We start from the raw sequence: 17,874 nt of genomic DNA, 5'->3' as shown, positions 1-17,874 counted from the left end.
GGAATGTATTTCTTCTGCATTGCTGAATGGCAGCCAGATTTTTGTCAGAAAAATAAATTAGAAAATGTTGTTTTCCTGGTTTCAGGGAACTTCTGGGCTCAGTGTTCAGTTTTCAGACCGCAAATCCATGATTCATCAAAAAATGACCAGGATTAATGAGCACAGAGTGTTTCATTTGCTGCTGGCTGTCACCCTACCTTTTGATGGTTCCTACTCTATACTGTGTCTGCAAATTCCATTCTCACTGGAACACATATAAATCAGAACCATCAACAATGTTGAAACACAGCTCCAAGCCAGTCTCTTAGCTGAGGTTGTTCTTCAGGGCAAGGTGTTTTCTACTTACTTCGACTTCAGTTTAAAGCCACAAAGCCATGGCTGTGTGCTTGTGGAGCATGGATGTATTTGTAGCTTACTGTTCATCTCTAGGACATCTGTGGTCTGCTGTGGCGTGCCAGGTGGCAAACGGTGATCAGTTTGGTATATGGAAAGAATCTTTTCTTTACATCTGACTTTGCAAGTATATTTGATAAATAATTTTAGAACGCTTTATGTATTCTGGGCCTCATGTTCTGAAAAGGGAGAAAGAGTCACACAATTGTTGTCATCTGGGTGGCTGTGGAGATGGCTCTGCAGGTAAAATCACTGGTCACCAAGCCTAAGGATTTGAGCTTGATCCCTGGGACCCACAGGATGGAATGTGAGAAAGACTCCTACAGTTTGTTCTCGGATTACCACCACGGTGCACGGGTGCATGCAGGCACCCATTCTAAATAAATTCAGAAAAAAAAATTGTTTGTGGTGTAGCTGTTGGATAAGCTTGACAGGAATAGTTATGTAACAATGTGCTATAACAAAAGTTATTCACAAAATGTTCAAGAAAGAAGAAAGATTGTTTCTCCATGACGGGGAAGGAGAGAAATCAGCAAGACCGTTCCCTGCATCCCTCCCTCCATTGAGTTTCAGGGAAACAATAGAATTCACACAAACTTGTGTCAGAATGCTTTTTTAAAATGGTGAACAATGATTCTCAAACCCCAAAGTTCCATCAGGTCATAAGGTAATTGATTTTAAAACTTATTTAGCTAAAGTTATGTTCATTCCATAAGTTTTCTTTTTTTTTTTTTTTTTTTTATTTTTTAAAGATTTATTTATTTATTATATGTAAGTACACTGTAGCTGTCTTCAGACATTCCAGGAGAGGGCGCCAGATCTCGTTGCGGATGGTTGTGAGCCACCATGTAGTTGCTGGGATTTGAACTCTGGACCTTTGGAAGAGCAGTCGGGTGCTCTTACCCACTGAGCCATCTCACCAGCCCTCCATAAGTTTTCTATTTTGTTTTTTTTTTTTTTTCCTTCTTCTGAAGTCATGATAATAACATCTGTGACTAGCTTCTCTGATTACAAAATGAAACTTGACGACTCATTCCAATGCACTTTTAGGGGGTATTTTTTCATTATTATTATTGATTGGTCCTTCAAATCCAAAGATTAGAGCCTTGTTAATGACTCCACCTGAGCTGGAGTCGGAAGAGAGTTGCACTTGTTTGGAAAGGAACATCTGCTTATTGGCCTAATCACATCTGCATTAAGGGAAAAGTAATTTGCAAGAAAGGAAAAGAGATATATACTTGTTTACAGCTAGTTTTAAATGTTTTTTTTTTTTTTAATTTGTCTGGTGAGTATTAGTAGAGAAGAAAAGTCCTGCAGAAGTAGAGAATGGGAACTGTGGAATACAGTTGCCAACATAGAAACAGATATGGGAAGTCTCCCCATTCCAATCTTACACCATTAAATAAAATCTGAGGAATATATGCCTTCCACTTACTTCTATATTTTAGACTTAAGCAGAACCTTTGTATATACTATCTGCCCCTGCTCCCAGATTTTTTGCAAGGAGAAGGGGGAGAGAATGAGCCATTGAATCTGCATGTCTAAGCAGGTCATCAATATCAGAATCCTTGGCTGAGCCATGCTGAAGGCTGTCTGTGCCCAGTGGCCCTTATTCAACTCTTTTGCTGCAGCAAAGCCTTCCATACAGTCAAGCATGGACTGCTCTAGAACTGAACTGCATCCATGATTTCAGTGAATGTGTCATCTTTGATGAGGGATTGAAGGGGAAACAGACTATTGAAAGAGTCAGTAATATCAAAAGATGCTTAGAACATTGTAGCATTCCTGTGCCTGAACTCTGAGGGCAGTGACCTAACAGGAACTTATCTGTCCTGAGTGCCTCCAAACACAAGCGCTTTCAGACACCATCAAAGATTTCCTTGAAGACTTGCCAGACAACAATTGTAAATAACAGGTTTTATTTCTACCCTGCACTTGGATTCAGTCCCTGTGGAGACTCGAGCAAGAGGGCTCTGAGGTCAGACATGCTTCATTCAAGTCCTTGTCCCACCTCATTATACTGTGAAGGCACAGCCTAGGCGAAGCCTGTTTCCTACACTCCACAACAAAGCTCAATAGCCCTTCATGGGCCTTTGTAGACCCATATGGAATATGTATGCAGTGACTGCAGGCTGGTACTCTTAAGTTTTAATTTCTAATATTACTGTTTTCTGGAAAGAATGCCATTTTCTGTTGTCTGTTGGCCCCCATACATGAATCTGGAGGGTCTTGATTGAAGGCTAATTGTTTTTTCCGGGGCCCCTTGGCACTAAAATGTTTATACACAAACAAAAAGTACACTATTATTTCTAGGGCATATCATTTCTTTTGATTTAACTATTATTTATTTAATAAAATGAACCAAAATTTCTAGCAATAGATCTAAACAAAGTAGAGAAATACTAAGTAGTTATGCAAATGACATAGCCTATTCACTGTGCTCAGATCTCTCTCTCCCCGTGACCTTTAGCAATGAAACTTTCAGAAGGAGGTTACTCAGCAGTGAGGATGAGCGAGTTTTTCCTGGTTCCTGTTGTGTTAAAGTAAAGAAAGAATGCCGGTAGAACCATCTGTGGCCTCAGGAGGGGCAGTAAGAGCCTGATCTGGCACACAGAGCTGAGTCTCTACACTTGTTTGCCCTGAAGTGACCAGCTGGGCTGTTGGAGGGGAGAGGAACTAAGAGGCCCTCTTGACTCCCTTTCCTACACGCTAGAGAAACATATTTTATAATTAAAAGGAGGCAGAGGAGTCAAAAATGTTACAGGTCTCCTTTGGGAAGCCTGTGTAAAGCTGAGTTGAACTAACCTGAAAGAATATGACTTTTTGTCATTAATTCATCCAACCTATAATTATGGGACACCTGCTGTGTGCTTGACATTATTCTGGACACTAAAGTTAAAACAGGACAATGACCCTGTTCCTGTGGGACCTGCAGCCTGGCGGGGAAGAGCCCTACAGAATGAGCTTCACAGGAATCCTCCAGTGAGCCTATCCTCTTAGGGCACTGGGATGCCATGAGGCTTGGTCTGGTGCCTTATGCACCCTGAGACCCAGGTTTAATATTCCCCCAGAGACTTTCAGGATGTGTTTGTGGTCCACTGAGTGCCAAAGCAATAACTTCCAGCTAAAGCAGAGAGTATTTTGACCTCTCAGAAATTATTGTCATGGCTGTGAGGATCTATTTTTGTCCTGCTTTCTCAAGTTCATGTTCTCTGTGGTGGCCAGCAATGAAACACCACCACCACCACCCCCTGCTGAAGTGTAATAGAATAAGCTCTGTGTTATCCATGGCACTGCAGCCTTGGCATGCTGAGAAGCAGACTTTGATTTGCCTAAAGTCATTTTGTGCTTTAAGCCTTGGGGCTGCCTTCCTATGGTATGGCTCTTTAATATGTTTAACTTTTAGTATGCCTTCTTATGTTTCAGTGTAGTTTGGGGGTACAGGGGGACAGGGGATTGAAACTAGGTCAGTGCAGCAATGCAAATTTTAATAGAGGTTAGAAGGCTTAGATGAGCCCCAAACCTGAATGATGTTGGTAAAGCTGTGAGCATGCCTTTAGATTGCTGTAGGCTGGCTAGTAGTTTGTAAAGGAGGAAAGCTAGTTTTAACCTTAACCTCACCTTTACCCTTGTAAACACGTGAGACTCAAGCTGAGCATGTCAGGTATTGCATTTCAGCTGTGGAATGGTGTGTCGTGTGAATATTTGCTTTTATATCCAGATCATGTTGAGGCATTGGAAACAGGAGCTCCCTCCAGTATGCAGATGACTCAGTATCCTGAGAAGGCACCTTTATTTACATGGGAAGATCCTGCAGATACCTGCCTAACAAAACTCTGCTACCCTTAGTGCAGACTGAAAGGTACTTGATGCTGAGATGCAGTGGGAATGCCCAGCAAAGAAGGAGTCCATTTCCAACCAAAGAATGTCTGTAGATCTAACCTGAATCACAAAACAAGTAGACAAAGTCACCTTTCGGGACACTTCCTAGAGCAGGTTGCTCAGACCTATTCAATCTGTTTGTTGTGAAAGTCAAAGGAATAAAAAGGTAAAAGTGAGATGTTGGGAAGCTCCAAATTAAAAGATATCAAAGAGACATGATAGGCCGGTGACTGGGGCCTGCATCCATTCATAAAGGAAGGGAGAAAACAGGGTAAGAGGAAAAAGGAAGAAAGAAATTGTCTAGTGAGAACAATTAGGGGACAACGGAAAATCGGAGCATAGTCATTTTATTACACGGTAGTTTTGTATTGGCTTGAATTCCATGACCATTCATTATGAAGGGAAATGAATGTGTCTGTTCTTTGGAGACACCCAATTGAAATATTTTGGATGGGAAATGCCATGAAGTCAGAAACTTTCAACTGAAAGGAAAAGGTAAGGAAATATTGAGAGAAAAACAAAATAAACATGAGATGTTGGTAAATTTAGATGCAACCATATGGCTCATTTTTTACAATTTAATTTAGCTTTTTTTTTTTTTTTTTTTTTTTTTTTTTTTGGTTTTTCGAGACAGGGTTTCTCTGTGTAGCCTTGGCTGTCCTGGAACTCACTTTGTAGACCAGGCTGGCCTCGAACTCAGAAATCCGCCTGCCTCTGCCTCCCGAGTGCTGGGACTAAAGGCGTGCGCCACCACGCCCGGCTAATTTAGCTTTTTGCTTATTCACTCTATGTCCTACTCACTGCCCTCCTCCCAGTCACCCCATCCCACAATCCTTCCCCATCCCCTCTCCTCCAGTAGGGGGCCCCCTGGGTACTCCCCACCCCCACCACTTCAAGTCTCTTTGAGGCTAGGTGCAAACTCTCCCACTGAGGCCATAAAAGGCAGCCTAGCTAGTAGACTATATCTCATGTAAAGGCAACAGCTTTTGGGATAACCCTGTTCCAGTTGTGCAGGACCCACATGAAGACCAAGCTGCACTTCTGCTACATATGTGTGGAGAGGCCTAGGTCCAGCCCCTGAATGTACTTTGGTTGGTGCTTCAGTCTCTGAGAGCCCCCAAGGGTCCAGGTTAGTTGGCTCTGTTGGTCTTCCTGTAGAGTTCCTATCCCCTTCCAGGCCTGCAATCCTTCCTCCTATTCTTTCCCAAGCTCCATCCACTGTTTGGCTATGGGTATCTTCATCTGTCTGAGTCAGCTGCTTGGTGGAGTCTCTCAAAGAACAACATGCTCCTGTCTGGCCTTTTCCCTTGCCACTTTTAATATTTTCTTTGTTCTGTAGATTTTGTGTTTTAAATTATCATATGCCAGGAGGGTTTTCTTTTCTGGTCCAGTCTAGTTAGTGTTCTATAAGCTTCTTGTATGCTTATAGGCATCTCTTTTTTAGGTTGGGAAAGTTTTCTTCTATGAGTTTGTTGAGAATGTTTTCTGGGCCTTGGAGCTGGGACTCTTCACCTTCTTCTATTCCTATTATTCCTAGGTTAGGTCTTGTCATGGTATTCCAGATTTCCTGGATGTTTTGTGTCAGAAATTTTTTACCTTTCACATTTTCTTTGCTTGCTGTAGTGGGGTTTGGAGGTATCATATTGTCCTGGCTCTTGTTGATCTTTTAGCTATCTGGATGGTTTTGGTTCCTGGATGTTCTTGTTGTAGTCCATTGGAAGGGGGGTAAACCTTGAAGGTCCCAATGTGGCAGGTCTCTGATGAATATCCTTGGGCTATATGGTTCTGAACCTGCAATTCTATAAGGTTCAGGAGGCTCAGGTCTGATGAAGGTGAGCATAGAGGTTGCAGGAGAATGGAGGTCCTCCTGGGATGGCAGGCTGCTCAGGGCAGCTCAGCTTGGCCCAGAGGGCTCAGAGAGCAGAGAAGATGGGTGGGGGAGGGGAGCTTACCTGTATGGTTCAGGAGTCTCGTGGAGGTGGAAGAGGGGCATCAGGAGAGTGGAGGTCCTCCCAGAATGGCAGGCTGCTCAGGGTAGTTTGGCTTGGCCCTGAGGGCTCACTCAATTTCTTTTAAATGATGGAAAGAGATTAGAAAAATCCACTTGAAGGAAAGCATTGTAGACTCCAGAATAGTTACCAAAAAACTGTGAGAAAACCCAGACAGTTTATGGGTAAGCCTCAGAACAGTGACACTCAGGAGGACAGACAGGACAGACAGGACTCTGGAAAGGGAATCCTTGGGGCACATTCTCCTGCTTCTTAGGCCATCACCAGCTGTGGGAAAGTGGGCTGTTTGCCTCAACCCCCTTGATTCATCCCTTTGGGCTGCCTAACAATGTAGCACAAACAGTGTGGCTTAAAAGAGGAATGTATTGTCTCACAGCTCTGGAAGCTGGATATTAAAATGGAAGTGCCATGTGGTCCCTCTAAAGCCTGGGTAAGAGGCAGGGGATTCTTCGCCTCCTCCTAGCTTCTGCCAGCTGTCAGCCACTGAGAACTTCTGGTTTAAAGCTCTGGTGCCTCCATCTCTGTCTGTCTTGCATAATGTTCTCCCTCATGCAGCTGTAGGACAGTGTCTCTTCTGTGATAAGCACACCAGGCAGACTGACTTGGGGCCCCACCTGATGACCTCATCTTAAGTTCAATGCATGCAAAGACCCTGCTTCCAAGGAAGATCACATTCATAAGCTTGGGTATCAGGATTTAAGCTTATCTTTTGGATGGACATAACTTAGCCCATAAAAATCTCCCTAGTCGTTTTCTCCACTCTCAGATAGGCATGGGAGAAGTAAGGGGAGCTGTTGACTCTGTCAACACTGAGTTCCCTCAGCTCTGAGTCTCAGGTCAAGCATGGCTCAACTTTGGGCAATGAAGCCATCCAAGACGCTTAAGGAGGAGCAGGTCCCAGGACTCCATGAATCACACACAGTTTGATCATTTGCAGATGTTAACACAGGTAAGCAGTCACATATTGCTCACAATGGTTTATTTGTTTGGATGATTGTTGATCAAACATTTTCCTTTTTTTTTTTTCCCTTTTTGACTTGATAGAATGTTTATTGCAGATAGCACGCCAGGTATCCCAGGCTGGCCTCAAACTTGCCGTACAGTGGAAAGTAACATTGAGCTTGCAATGTTCTGGCTTCACCTCCTTAAGAGCTAGGATTACAAACGTGCACCATGCCTTGTTCAATGTGCTGAGGACTGAACCTAAGGCTTCATGCATGCACTCTACCAACAACTACGTCTCAAACCTCAAGCCGTCTCTGTGCTGAGTTCTCATCCTACTGCCCCATAAAACTATAAAGATGGGATTTTAACATTTGGAGAAAAAAAAAAAGTTTTAAACACTGGAGGCTGGGGATGTGTCTGTAAGCCCAGCACTTTGGAAGCCAAGGCAAGTTCAAGGCCAGTCTGAGTTACATAGTGAGGCCTTCTTTCAAATTTTTTTTTAAAAAAATCATGTGATTTTTTAAAATGTTGTGTAGGCCATCAGCTTGAACAAAACTCCCCTCCCTATCTCTGTCCTTCAAGCTAAAAAGAAAGAAAAAAGCAAGACAAGAGAGGACACTCTGTACCTAATGCAGTGTCCTTTCCAACAGGGCCTCCATCCCTCCCCATCCAGAGGAGAGAGACTTTGAAGTCCTCAGGGGACTTGCAAGCAGAAGTGGGGGAAAGGGTACCACAAATGGAGATGAAAATCTGTCTTCACTTTCCTGATGTTCCCGAGCTTCAAAGCCAGAGCCATAAGCCATGGAAAGGCAGAGTTGGAAAGGACACCATTTCTGATGTGACATTCTATGCTCAAAAATGCCTTTGCCTGGCCTCTTTGTGTGACTTCAGTTGGATACCAGGTTTGTAACCAAAGCCAGGGGTTGTGTGTGTTCCATGTGACACATGTGACTTGGGAACGGTAAGCAGAAGCCACAGCAAGGTAGAATCATCTCCAAAATTCCTAAGTGCTGTTTCGCCAACGTTCAGGAAGGATTTAGATAAATGGTGGTTTTCTTAAAACGTCCTTGGGGCTGGAAAGATAGCTCAGTAGTTAAGAGTACCTGCTATGCAAACATGAAGGCTGGAGCTTGGATACCAGCTCCCATGTAACAGGCTGGGTGCCATACACATACCTGAAAATCTGTCTGTCAGCAGGGCTGAGGGAGAATTGCTAGGGACTTCTGGTTCATGAGAAACTGTGACCTCCAGATTTAGAGATAGACCCTAACTCAAAAGTAATAGGTAGAAGATTATAAAAGAGAACAGCTGATGTCCTCTTAAGATTTCTGTGCACCTATCTATGTGTACTACACACACACACACACACACACACACACACATATCTTTTCTAATGTTGAAGGATTGCCCTATGGAAAAACTGTTATTTGCCACCAACACCAGGCAAAAATGCTAGGACCTCATGCTGCTGCTGCTATTTCTTTGCCATTCTCTCAGCAGTAGGATTTATGGGTCTGCGGGCCTTTCTGTGATTGCTTCTCACTCACAGGGCCTCTCTGTCTTAGCTGATGGAAATTGCATTGTGCTGGATAGTAGTCTGAAAGCAATTTTCTTTAGCATTATAGCAGCTGCACTTTTTTTATGGCTGCCTGTGAGTTTGCAAGTGATTTCAACAGATAATCCATACATAACAACAGTTGCATATAGCTCTTCCTCAAAATGGGATAGAAAGCATGCAAAGGAAACACACATAGTTTCCTCAAGCACTCAGCCACCATGATGGTAACAGCATACTGCATGGCAAAGAACCAATGTGAGGAGGGCCTGCAACAATCGATCATAGTTCCCTCTGATCATGTGCAAAAGTCAGTCATAGCTCCCTCTCATCATATGTTATGTGTCTCTGGGATTCTGTGTGTGAAAGAATGGGTAAGAAGATGTGGTCTTCAACTGTGATTTATTTGGATTACATGTTGTTGCTGGCATTGGAATCTTCTCATCAAGTTACACAACTACAATACTGAAAGAGGACCTTCAGCTTTACCATACCCTTCCATTACAGATACTTGTTCCATCGATTTCACATCTGTTGTGTAACAACATAAAATGGAGTGATTTAAATCAGCATTCACTGAGAAACTCCTGATTCTGGCTATCAGTTGTTAGTTCTGAGCTCCGCTTGGTGATTCTGCTGTGGGTCAGACCTGGGCTCAGTTGGGTAGCTTCAGGCAGCAGGTGGGTCAGCGAGAAGCAGGTTGATCTTGGACAGCTTCATCCACATGCCTGGTAGTTTGGCCTACAGTGCAGAGAAAGTATCTGCATCATCTGTAGATGCTGTCAGGCTTTTCACTGGCTGCTGGGTTCTAGAAACAGAAAATATGGCAACTCCCAATGTGCACACTTTTACAAGGCCACTTTTGTGTCATGTTTGCTAAAGCAAAGCATATGAAGAAACTCACATGCCAGGAGATAGAGTGCCATGATCGTCTCTTGGTGAGAGGAATGGCAATGTATTAATGCAGTGAAGCATACACATCCTTCTTGTTCACTGTAGCCTGCGATGGCTCTGACCTGGTTCTCCTACCTCAGTCTCTCAAGTGCTGGGATTAGAGGCATGTGTCATTAACATTTTTGAAACTTAGGAATGAGGCTCCCATTCTACTAGCTTCATCTAGGAGCTCCCTAGCACCGAGTCTTGCCTGAAAAGGAAGAGATAGGAATAGGTTATGTGCAAGGAAGCTGTATATAAAGAACCAAAAGCCTCCTTTGGGAAGTGAGGATTTACCCTAAGAATGGAGAGTCAGCAGATTGCCCAAGGATGCAGTCAGTGATAAGTGTAGCACGTATCTCTCAGTGTAGCACTTCCCTGTCCACAAAGAGTCCAACCCAAGAAGAGGCTACAATCCGAAGAGCATGATGGGCTTTCAGTAAAGTATCTAGGGAGGATAGATTTAGAAGGTAAAGGGAGTGTTCATTATGCGTGTGCATAAATTTAAGGCATAATTCAAACTAGGAGTGAAACATTTTGTATTTATTTATTTATTTAATTTATATATATTCTTGTTTTGCCTGTGTGTGTCTATACACCACTAGCACGAATGATTCCTGCAGAGGACAGAAGCTCCCCAGGAACTAGAGTTACAGACAGTTGTGAGCCATCATGTGGGTGCTGGTAATTGAACCAGGGTCCTCTGCAAGAACAGCCAGTGCCCTTAACTGCTAAGGCATCTCTCTAGCCCCTGAAAGTGTCTCATAGGTGTTTTTCCTTCATTGCTGTGTTTGCAGTTTAACATACTTGAGAACGATTAAATGTTAATGTTTGTCTGTCCACATGAAAGAAGCCAGTGTGTCCTGTGGGTAAATTGGGTCCTTTAGAGCACTTTGCCTCTGATTTGAAATAAATTCTGTTAATTCATCCTGGCTTAGTGAAAGAATAGACTTTATTGGGGGAAAAGAAAACTGTATTGGGAAGATCACACAGGAAGGGAATAGGTTATTACTTCCTGTGGTCCCATAAATAGACCAAGGTGATTTTGCAGGATGCATAGCATGGGTCCATATTCCAGTACAAGACTGGGATCCCTTCTTGTCTACATCCCCAGAGAAAGTAGAATGGAGCAGCTGTCTTAGCAACGGAGTGTATTCAGGGATCGTAGTCCAGAAAGCCTGGGTTGGAGGCCCACTTGTTTACAGATGTTGCTGGAACCTGGATGCTTAACTTCTGCAGGCCTTGGCGACTGTAGTATGGTGTGATCTCCCTGCAGCAGGGGATCCTGGACTTGGGTGTAGTTTTTTCTGCGGAGAAGTTTCTAGTTCCGTTTGCTCATTTCCTTGGTGGACTCTTAGGGTCATTTTCAGACTGTGTATCACATTGTACCGAGCTACAGTTGAGAATCATGAGACTTGATATGTGACGTTAGAAGAGTTGCATCTTCTCCCTGGCCCTAGTGCCAGGTTCTATTCCTTCCTCCACAAGTTCTTAGGGAGCCAAGTGGTCACGGCCAATAGCCAAGCAATTAAATTTGGAGGCAGTGTGGCCAACAGTGCTTTCAGCAGTCCACTTTTCCTGTTAAAAGGTACATCACAGCCAATGAATGTTGGTGATTTGCCCAAACTGTACCAACCAAACTACACCTTCATAATCAAGATAAATTCAGGCATTCTTTTAAACCTTTGGATCCTAGAATAATGAAAAATTAATGTTTGTGATCCTATCCAGTAAGGTGGAATTTTATTTAAAAAGAGAGAGAGAAAAAGAGAGGGGGAGAGAGAGAGAGGGAGGGAGGGAGGGAGGGAGGGAGGGAGGGAGGGAGGGAGGGAGGGAGAGAGAGAGAGAGAGAGAGAGAGAGAGAGAGAGAGAGAGAGAGAGAGAGAGAGAGATATTCTAGGAAAAAAAATGAACAGAGAACAAAAAGCAGGGGATGGGGTGGGGTGCTTCCGGGAATGGTTTCCTTAGCAAAATAGGATGACTTGAGAAATGTGCCACTTCAGACAGGCTGCATGAAGAGGTGATCCCTAGCTGGTGGCCCCTTCTTGCAACCTAGAAAGTGTCTATTGATAAAAACCAACCTTTCAATGAAGTCATAGTAACAATTTGTATCCTTGATGTCTATCACAGAAACACTAAACCCTAAGACCTTGAGTCCCCAGGCTTGGTGCTATGTGAAGCAATTATTATTGCTTAAATCAGTTCAGTCAGGGTTTCTCTGACTTAAAACCAATACATTACTAAGATCTGCACTAGTTAAAATCTGTTTTCTTATGTTTTTAACCAGAAAGGGGGGGGAGGGGGGGTTAGAGACCCTACTCTAGTTAAATAAAGGCTTTGTTGTACGTTTTAAATACAACTTTTAGTAATATATGGTTAAACTACTACAAATTGGTGAGCAACAGTAAAACACCAAACACAAATTTCTTTGGAACATTTTGCTGGAATCTAAATTCTGTTCTAGAATTTCTCAGCTGCACACAGTCAGAAATTCCTTAGGCATTCTATATGATGGGAACAATGTACCCAACAGCAATCCGAAAACATAGATAGGAAGCCCAAAATAATCTATGCTGCATTTAATTTACATTTTGAGTTTCTAAGAATAGCTTGGAAATCCTTGTATATAGTTTACCACAAGCTCTGAGGTGGAAAAACTAAGACCATGATAGCAGAATTGTAACTCTTCTGCAAAGGAGATAATGCGTAAAAGCATGAGCCATAAAAGGGGCATGAAACATGTTTGGGTACAGTTATAATCTGAATCTGAAATGTCCCCATGGGCTCATGTTTCGAATGCTTGTGCCCCAGCTTGGTGGCCTCATTTTGGGAAGCTTTGAAGCTAAGGTTGGTCCTAGAAAAGATAAGTAGGTCACTTGGAAGTTGTAGGTTGGCCCCTAATTTCTGCCCCATGCTCTGCTCCTTGCTTTGCCTTGATGCAAAGGGCCTCTATCACGTTTCCACTGCTGTAAGCTCTACCATGTCTTCCTTGCTGTGACAAACTAAAACCCCCCGAAACTGAGTCACAATGGCCATGGTAGTCCATGCCTGTAATCCTGGCACTTAAGAGGCAGATGCAAGTATATTAGCACAAGTTCTAGGCCAGTCTGGCTCATTTAGCAAGTTTCAGGCCAACCAGGGTTACATGGTAAAATCTTGACTCAAAAAACAAAACAAAAACAAAAACAAAACCAGGCTCCAGAGATGGCTCAGTGGGTAGATTGCTTGCTGTGTAAGCATGCAAATCTGAATTCAGATCATCAACACTCACATAACAAACCTGGTATGGCTGTTTACATCGGTAACTCCAGAGCTTGCAGTGAGGAATCCCTGGGACTTGCTGGCTTGTCATTCTAGCCAATCTGTTAAGATTCAGGCTTAATAAGAGACATTATTAAAAACAGAGATTATTAGAGAAAAGGACTTCATGTTGACCTTTGTTTTCCACAAGCACACACATGCATACATACACATGCATACACATGTAAACACACACATCAAACAATAAAAAAGTAAATTAAAAAAAAAAACCCTGAAAGTATGAGCCAAAATTAATCTTTCCTCAGGTTGTTTCTATTGGGTCTTGTCTTCATAACTAATCTATTACTATGAAGAGACACCATGACCAAGGCAACGCTTATGAAAGTTTCAGAGGGTTACTCTTTTATTATGGCGGGGAGTGTGGTGGGAACATGGCAGCACACATGGTGCTAGAGCAGTAGCTGAGAGCTATATCCTGATCCATTGGCATCAGAGAGAGAGGGAGTGGGGGGACAGAGGGGAAAGAGGGAGAGGGAGAGAGAGGGGGGAGAGAGAGAATTGGGCCTTTCAATGGGTTTTTGAAATCTCAAAGCCCACACATACACAGTGACACACTTCCTCCAGCAAAGCCACACGTCCTAATCCTTCCCACACAGTACTGCTCCTTGATGACTAAGTATGCAAATATAGACCCTATGGGGGCCATTCCTATTCAAACTGCCACTGGTATTTTGTCATAAGAATGCAAAAGTAACTAATGCGTAACCTTTGAGTAATGCTTCGGTTTCTTAGAGGAGAGGGGTGTGGAAACAATGGAGAAGCCAATCAGAAGTAAATTAGAGGCATAGGGACTTGTGCCCACCTTTGGTTTAGACTTCTGAGAGGTGCCCACCTCCACAGCTAATGGTGCAGATAAGCAGAAGCACAATGCAGCATGCTCCTACAGAGAGGTGAACTGTACAAGGAATGCAGGGTAAGATCCAGGCTTGATAAGAGACCTTATCAAAAATTAGAGGAAGGCACTCCGTATTGACCTGTGCTCTCTACATGCACACAGATGAGGTAGGCTAAGACAGACCCTCTGGTCTTTCTCCTCTCCACCCTCCACATACATGCTGCCACCCAGAAGAACTCTAATATTTATCTGCCCCTTTGATGGCTGCCTTTTGACTTCAGCATCACTTTCTTGGGGCTTCCTGATCTGGTCCCATGCTTACTGATGCTCTTCTATACCACGAAGCCTTTGACCTTTAGCCCAAACGCCTTTGCCCAGGCTAGTCCCACATCTTATATATCTTTTCCTTTCATCTCTATGAGCCTTTTCTAAATGAAACGGTCCCTAATATGGCTGTCTACCATTACATGTTCTTTTTTATCGATCCCCTTGTCCCCATCCTCATCACTCTCTCTGTCCTTCAGTGTGTCCAGGGAGTAGTGCTTGTTTAGCTTAAACTTAGCAGCTCTATGGTAATAGAAAAGTTATGGGCTCTGGAGTATTGTGCCCAGTCCTCCCCCAAAGGCTCTGGCTATCTACTTAAATACTTTGCCCTACTCTTTTGTAATTGCCTGTGTAACCGCATATGCCACATTTGGCTGTTCCCACTTTCTGGCCCATGTCTGTGCTGCCCCTAGTAAAGAAAGTGGTCTAGAAGCACCTTCAACTGTTTACTGTGGGAAACAGGGGGAATGCATTCATCCCAGTTGCTTTTCTTCTACATGTTCCGACCTTGGAAAATTACATAACCTATCTATGACTTTGTCTTCTCACAAACTAGGTTGATCACACCTACTTGTAAAGGTTACCCAGGCAATCTCTATTTTGTTAAAAAAAAAAAAAAAGCCTATAAATGGTGTTGTAGGGGGCAGAAAACGAGGGAAGATCTGTGTCATGGCAGTGCTGAGTAACAAGTCACATCATAACAATGATAGTAATAATAGCTAGGACTTTTTCAATAATGGTCATCTGCTAAATGTTGTATACCATTATCTACTTAACTTCTCCCAACACTTTGAGGAAGACATTATTGTAGTTATCATGCAAATAACAAAAGTGAGACTCAGGAAGCTGAGTGCCAACCCAGGCAGTAGCACTGGGAATGAGTGCAAGCCTTAGAGGCTAGGAGTCCTCTGTGTACCCATGACATGACAGCTGCTCTCCTGGTGTCAGCTGTCCTAATTTGACATTCGTTCTTAACAACCTGAAAGACAGCAGGCACAGTATGTCCTGCAAAGATCAGAGGAGGAAACCAAAGGGGACTTCGCAGAGTGCTAGAGAGGAGATGGGATTCTTGTTTGGGAAGTACAAACTGAGCCAGCCGAGGGAGCTAATCCACAGAGAGGTCAGGAGAGGAAGAAAGAGGAGAGTGGGGTGGAGCTGAGGTGTGGCTAGGCAGGTGATGGACAGAGATTGGAATGGGGTACTGTAATTTGATGAAGTGATGAGCAGTCAAGTCTATTCTGGGCAGCACTTGCAGTGGATGTTGACCTGCAAGGAGATCTTGTCCTCTACTTCATGGTCAACAGAGGGGAGGACACCAGAGATACAGTGTGTGTGTGTGTGTTAGTACAAACTTCCCTAGGAATCCTTTCATTTCCTTCCTCTGCAAGTTTCTCTTCTGTGATTTCTAATGTCTCGCAGGCTAGGCAGGGAGGCCACGAATGAGAAACTGCAGTGTGTGCTGGAACACAATGGGGTGATCTCAACTCCAATTACAGTTCTCTCTCTCTCTCTTCAACCCAAAACTTTCCCCTTCTTTGAGTGCCCAGAGTCAGTGGAGCTTGGCAGGAATCTAGGTTTGCATATACTGCCTGGTTTTCTTCTCACACGTTTAGTTATTCGTCTCTATTTGAGCCAACTTACCCAGTTATGAAATGGGAATAGTAAGGACCTGCCTGAGCTGCAGAGACACGCACAAGGACTGCTCCTGGCAACTGCAGTGCTTGCTGAGTGGAGATTATTGCTCCCTTTAGTTTTGTCTGGGACTCTAACCGAAATGTATCACTCACTGTTTGTCTGTAGGCTTCTCTTTTGTATGTTTGTAGATTTTGGTTAACCAGACACTGCACAGTGGGACTGAGAGAAACAATAGGGGGAAAACTCCAGACTGAGGACTTTCTTCTATGCTGGAGTGAAGTGACCCTGATCTTTATAAGAACTTTTGGAGCCACATTCCTCCATATCTTTAGGGCTCTATTAGGCCTGCTCCTGCTAGGAGTATCCTTATATGTGTGTGCCTTCCTAGGCAAAGCTCAGCCTCATTTTGTTGGTTCTAGACCTCACTCCCTGCACATTTCCTGGGGTCTAGTAGAACTGTTTCAATGTAGCTCTCTCTCTCTCTCTCTCTCAGTGTACAGGTTATGGGTTTAGACTGGCACATGACAAAGTGATTTTATTTTGGGAAATATATATATTGAGAGAGGGGACTTAGCACCTGCTGGAAGCAAAAGGAAATTATGGGCATGCTCAGTGGCGGCATCCTGGGAGAAGGAAAAGATATTTCTGGTCTTCGAGATGGGACCCCTGTGGTTATCTAGCCAAACATTGTCTGTCTGCATTTCCTTGTCACTGTGGTAGGTAAGCCTACTCAATGTCTCAAGAGACCTTAGTCAGAACCCTCCACAGGAGGTCCTTTCTTTCCCAACCCAAGCAAGAAACATCATATGACACATTTCCTAACAGCAGAGAGGACTGAATACAATCTATGCCATGAGCCAAAGATGCCCTTTTTTCTGATTCACAGACCTGCATCTCTTGTAGCATTCGTTTAATCAAATAAATGTCTCCATGAAATGTTCTGAGAGGTAGTGCTTTTTAATTGGGCATGACCCTTTCCAGGGACCTTTTTCATAATGGAATGCTTATCATGTAACAACCCCCTTGAGAGTGTTCAGCTGATGAGGGTTATATAGAATCCCTTGATAGAGTCTTCCCTTCCCTCTCCCTTTAGCAAGCAACCCTTCTTGAGAAGTTGCATCTTTTTTTTTTGTAAACTTCTTTTATTTTTATCACATGAAAATGCCAAAATATTTTGCCAGCTTCCAAGGCAACTAATGGAGAAGGCAGAGTCGCTGCTGTTCAGGTATATCAAGGATTGGGAGGTGTGTGGGAGCCTAGGGAGCATGGGAGTCTCACGTCTCTGGTGGAGTGCATAAGATAATAAGTTAGTTTGACCCAAGCAAGAGTCACATGCCCTCTGGAGACCAGCTTTCTTCTTTAAGCAATGGCTGTATTCTGGGACCTGCCCCACCTGCCTGTGCCACAGTTGTGGGAAGACTTGGCAAAATGTCTGACAAAGGCTTTGAAGGGGAACAAGCCATCCAGATACAAGGGGCAGAAATTATACTGTCCTCATCATCTGCCCCTTACCTAAAGCTAGTGTGGGCAGTTTTATTTTTTTCAAGTAAAAGTTTTCTATTTCCAAGTTGAAATGATTAAATTCCATCGGGTTTATGGGACAAAGTTGCCGTCTTTCTCACTGAAAATGAAATAGTATCTCTCGGTACTGACTCAGACAAATGTGAGTTTTTGAGAGAACCAGGTTTTACTAACTAAAAGACTTTTTAGTCAGTCTGTCCCTGGAGTTGGAAAACATTGCAGCAAACATCTTTTGGATTGTGGCTTTGCAAAGCATTTATGCAGCCACACTGAGCCGACCATTTCAGAGCTCTTCTTGCTTCACAGAAGGCCAGACATAAGACCTGCTCTGGCTGAAGACAATGTCAGGAACAATGAAGAAGCCTGGGGCATAGAGCTATGAGCACCCTCCGTGTTGATCACTACGTTCACAGGGTTAAAAGGGCTGAACTTAGAAAGTTGGAAGGAAGTGAAAGTAGGTTAAGTAATAGGTGAGTAAACACAGGTTTACAATGGCATAAGCCAAGTCTTTGCATAAAGAC

The 17,874-nt window shown here is 43.5% G+C and overlaps 1 long non-coding RNA gene across 1 annotated transcript in view; it reads left to right on the top strand.

Moving 5' to 3' along the window:
• Positions 1-17,874, top strand: part of LOC147004425 (uncharacterized) — a 29,374-nt gene that overhangs the window by 6,083 nt on the left and 5,417 nt on the right. The window contains exon 2 of the long non-coding RNA XR_015047457.1: positions 7,880-8,131. This is a non-coding gene — a long non-coding RNA (uncharacterized LOC147004425). The remainder of the gene's footprint in view (positions 1-7,879; positions 8,132-17,874) is intronic.

Source organism: Mus caroli, unplaced genomic scaffold (assembly GCF_978045245.1).
Source record: "Mus caroli unplaced genomic scaffold, Mus_caroli_1 scaffold_6, whole genome shotgun sequence".
NCBI classification, from domain to species: Eukaryota; Metazoa; Chordata; class Mammalia; order Rodentia; family Muridae; genus Mus; species Mus caroli.
This window is presented reverse-complemented; position numbering and strand designations above follow the sequence as displayed.